Source organism: Canis lupus, chromosome 1 (genome assembly GCF_048164855.1).
Source record: "Canis lupus baileyi chromosome 1, mCanLup2.hap1, whole genome shotgun sequence".
NCBI lineage: Eukaryota > Metazoa > Chordata > Mammalia > Carnivora > Canidae > Canis > Canis lupus.
Window position 1 is genome coordinate 6,238,385 of NC_132838.1, and position 4,975 is coordinate 6,243,359.

At 39.6% G+C, this 4,975-nt stretch overlaps 1 long non-coding RNA gene across 2 annotated transcripts; it reads left to right on the plus strand.

Annotated features, from left to right (window-relative positions):
• The first annotated feature begins 364 nt into the window (after positions 1-364).
• Positions 365-3,452, plus strand: LOC140610830 (uncharacterized). Of its 2 annotated transcripts, XR_012012329.1 has the most exons (3): positions 365-481; positions 1,462-1,755; positions 2,034-3,452. It is a non-coding gene; the product is annotated as an uncharacterized lncRNA (long non-coding RNA). The 2 variants fall into 2 exon arrangements; XR_012012323.1 differs by having other exon boundaries at positions 381-1,755.
• Positions 3,453-4,975: the final 1,523 nt, after the last annotated feature.

Sequence of the window (4,975 nt, forward strand, 5' to 3'; positions counted from 1 at the left end):
AGGCCGACCTCTGGCTTTGGCTCAGCCAAGAAACCAGATCAAGACTGTGGCCAGCCAAGGACTCCAGAGATGGATAACACGTCCACGAGGGACACAAGGGGCTGGTGTACAAGCACAGCTACAGTAATCCTTCCACTCCTCCTGTTCTCACGCGTGGGACCTTACTGCTCCACGTCTCCAGGTGGGGTCTGATTCCTCTGCCCTTGAACCTCAGCCTGCCAAAGGGATGCTCCTACTGGTGGAACACAGCAGAAGTGACACTCTGCGACTTCCCCAGCTGGGTCTGCAGCCTCCACCTGGTTGTTCTGGGACACCTGACCCAGAAGGTCCTCCCCCTCCCCCTCCCCCCTGCCCCCACCATCCCCCATTCAGGGCACGGCTGCCATGAGACACTACTTGCCACAACCTGGTGAAGAGTCCAGCTGAGCCCTGCCTTCTCCTCGTCCAGCCGGGAAGCAGACAGAAGAGAGAAATTTCCTTGGTGAGTACAGCCAGCAGTCATTCCTTGTTCCTGAGTAATCCTCAAATCAGAGCCCCATGAGGCCTCAAACACCATAGAGTGGAGACAAACTTCTGTAAGTTTCTGGCCCACAGAAACCGTGGGCATAATACAACCATTGTTTTATAATACTAAGTTTCAGGTAGAGTGTGTTACACAAACAGATAACCAGAGTAAGGGACAAAGGTGTGCAGGTGAGGAAGACTCAGAGGGCAATAGGAGACCCTCCAGCAGACTAGGTCCTCTACCCCCTTTCTCCACATTGAGGTGCCATGTTGGGGGCTGGGAGGCTGGGAGGAATGGGAGCATATATGGAGAAGAGAAACAGCCTTGGTGATGAATTTTGAGGCTTGACCTTGGCTATCACTTCAGAAACGACTATAATGTATGAAAGACATTGAAACTGGAAGATACTAGAATACCTTAAAATTTTATTTTATTTTAAACATTTTATTTATTTATTCATGAGAGACACAGAGAGAGGCAGAGACATAGGCAGAGGGAGAAGCAGGCTCCCTGCAGGGAGCCCGATGCATGACTTGATCCCAAGACCCCAGGATCATGCCCTGAGCCAAAGACCGACGCTCAATGGCTGAGCCACCCAGGTGTCCCAATAACTTAACTTTTTAATCTACCCCCCAACCAGCAATTAAACAGGGTCCTTCAGGTAAGACAAGAATCCATTTGGAAAAGAGAGAGAGCAACACTTACTGTACCAGTCAGCTTATGGTGTGAAGTTGACGCTGAGCCCCTGTTTGATGGCAGAAGGTCTGTTAATTTCTAGACACTGGATGTATGAGAAGCGAAGCTGACCAAAGTGTGAATGACACTGGCACTTTTCATGAATGCTGAACATTTTTATTCATTGAATCATAATGACAATTAGTGATTTATGATAAATGAGTTAAAGCTTTGCTACTTTCTGTATTACTGTGATGTGATTTGTTTCCACCATGTTTCAGGATCCCAAGAGGGTATCACACTATTAATTTATCAGATTTATGCAGACCTTCTGGGGTCCACTGCAGCAGCTCCGTCCGTGCTTTAGAGGCCCTGGAAGTTCCTCGCCTCTGTGTGCTCACATCCTTCCTCGTGTAAAACGAGCATGATGTGAGCAAAGAAAATCTCCATCAAGCACAAATCAGCCAAGGAAATCTGGCTTATTTGGGAACTCAGTAACTTGACATCTGGCCCATGGGGGAGAAAGATGGAAAATAAGTCATAAGAAAAATGAACAAGGCTATTACAAATCAGAGGTAATTATCTAATGGAAATATGAAGTTTTAGTTGTATTTCTTCACTTTTGGATTTGATTAATGGTGCAAGACTTCAGCAAATATGTATATAATTTTATTGAATGTTTCCCTAGTAAATGCCTCATTGAGACCAGATGTAGAATTATTCAAAATTTAGTCAGCAGTGATCCTAACAGGCATGAATGATAAAATGTTGCTGCTGAGAGATGATGTATGAGCTATCTGTGGAAGGGCCCAGTGATGGGGAAAGTATTCAGATTTCTTTATCTATTTTATAGGAAGATGCCACTGGATGAAGAAGAGACATCTCATCATGTGTGGTTTTGTGGTTGTCTTCTAGCCAATATGATTGGTCACGTCAACATGAACTGACATAGTTGCTACTTCACTAAGTTTCACTCAGATCAGACAGGTTAATATTAATAAAGGATATTCACAAAGACACAAAGCAATTATTTTTAAGACAATGAAGTCTGTGGAGAGAAGGACATCAGAGTGTACTGGTGATCTGGACGTGAAATGCTGTTGTGTTGGGGAGACGTGCTCATGTCAGGTGCAAAGCCAAAGCACCTTTGTATACCAGCAATGTTATGTTCAAATATTTAACATATTGATTTATAAATGTTCAGGAAAACACCCTGTTCTTTGCATAACCACATCAGTGCAGGTTAACAAGACAAGGAAGTGACTCTCCTTGTTGTAAGGAATTTAGCAACAAGCAACAATGATGAAAGTAATGATGCTGCCTCACATTTGCTTTGTGACCCTATACTTACACATATACTTTCTTATTTATGTCAAGCCTCGTGAGACAGATAAGAGGATTCTAAGCCAGTGAGTTATCAGAAGGAAACCTAAAGAAAGGCCTCTTTGTTAGCTGCTCATGGAGAAAAATCATGTGGGGATATGAATTGGCCACAAGGAGATTTGAGTCCTGTTTCTAATGCCATTTCATGATGACCTTAGGCCAAAAAATTGTGTTTGTGTCTTTGCTTCCTCATGCATAGAAGTTCAGTCGTAAATCACTATTGATCTTGTGTGGCATTCTATTTAATAAAGAGTTAGCATACGAATACATATAACACAACTTGCACATTTCAAAAATATGATTCAATTTGTAATCATAACATAATTTGAACAAATATCTGTGACATACAACCGGGTTAACAATATATTTTCTTATAACAGTAGAACTTTCTGGCCAGTGTATAAAAAAGATGAACAGATTCTGGACTCATACTTAACTGGATTTAAATCTCAGCTCAGCTGTGAACCTTTACAAAAGTTACTCTGCATTTTCAGGCCTAATTCCTAATTCCCCTTCTCTGTAAAATGGGGTAATGATGGTGCATAAATGAGGAGGCTTATCTTGCAGATGAAATGAGTTGAGAGATGTAAGGTAATTAGAAGAGGGTTGACACATGGTAATCCCAATATGAAAGTTAGTTCTTACTAAATTCTGGGAGACATTTTAGTATCAATAGACCTACCTTGGATTTCCATGAATAACTTACTCACTTTTACCAAACACTGAGACTTCACTTTACTTTGCCTTGTCATATTTTTCTTTTACATAATAAATTTACTTAAATTAAACTTTTAGTCATTTGGGGAGGGGGGATTTTAAGAGTAGTCTGTGAATAATAAGGAGGTGTCCCTCTCTCTGTGACTACTAATAAATCCATTTGTAATTTTAATGACGTCCATGAACTCCTTATTTCGATATGTGTGGTTTTAGTTGTTTGCCTATCATCGATGGTGTAATAAACCTTCGAAACTGAGACGAGAAGATGTGATTTGTGAAGAGTAATTTTTGGGAATGAATGTCAGGGAACAGTGGTAAAATGGCCACGCAGAATGGGCCAAATCCCGTGCTATCTCTCGAAACATTTTTAAAGGTAGTTGAGAGTTAATGGCTGTGTGTCTAAAGTATTACCTGGCTTATGGCAAACTTGACATGCTTTACCTTAAAATCTAATTCACTGAGGTGTCAACTCCCCAATATTTATTGGATAATTTCTGAGTGCTAGGAAGTGTGAGCAAATTTTGCATGCTACTCCGTAACATCTTGGTATTAATATAAATCGTGCACTAATTTATATAACGTGGAAGGATGAGGCACTTTATATCCCAAGATTACAGGAGGCCGAGTATGAGAAGCAGAGACAGATATATTTTGATGTTCCTAATCCCTTACACATCAATTAGAATGTGTGTGTGCATGTGTGCACTCACATTTATCTGTGTTTATATCCACATCTGTGTGTATATTTGACTGGAAACTTGATTTGGGATTTTGGCAACCATATGTAGAACCAAATATTTTAACAGATTCTATTGTTTTGGCTCAATTTTCCTTAATTAAAAAAGAAAAATTTACCGTGGTTTTATTCTGTAATATCTTTTATATTTTAATAAAAATCTTAAGGCACTGTTTTGGAGCCAAATCAATTGAAGCCATATGGTCTGTGAAATTTTTTTCCGAGTTCATTATTTGCTAACAGAGTCTGCCATACTTTAATGAAATGGAGAACAGGGGTTTGGATAAAGGCCAACTAGCAATACATTTCTCACATTCCTGTTGACTCACCTCGTTTGCGGGTTTCAAAACATTGTGAAAGTTGCCAAGGAAATCATGTTTGGTCTAAATATTGAACATGTAATAGAAAGTAAATAAGAGTTAGATAATTTGAAACTAATCAAGTATAGGAAAATAAGAAGAGTTGAGGCCTTTATAGATACCGTAAAAGACTTTAAATAACTTGAGTCTATCATATTTCACTAACAATTAAAGCTCGTCCTATCAGCGACCAGCTGACAACTGCTGTCTTTGCCGATTGTTAATGAAGAGCATGCCATGGGATATGTAGAAGACTGATTTGCTTTTTCTATTAAATGGAAAAATATTCATTTTCAGATTATTTTAAATTAGTTAAACAAGATTTTGAAGTTCGTAAGTTCCATAGGAAAGACTGAGTTTTGAATGTCTCAGTGAACTAGACCCATCATTCAAATGATATATTCAGTTTTATATTGTCGGTTGTGGTCAATGAAGCTTTTCAGTGTAAAGCATATGCTTTCGGCTGTTTTATGAGAATTACTGCTTAAAGCAATGATATGAGACACTTGATCCATAATCTTCTATCAGATTTTCATCCTTGGAAATCTTTTCAACTGATGATGCTCTATGTATGTTGCTCAAATTATTCTAAAGGGGAAG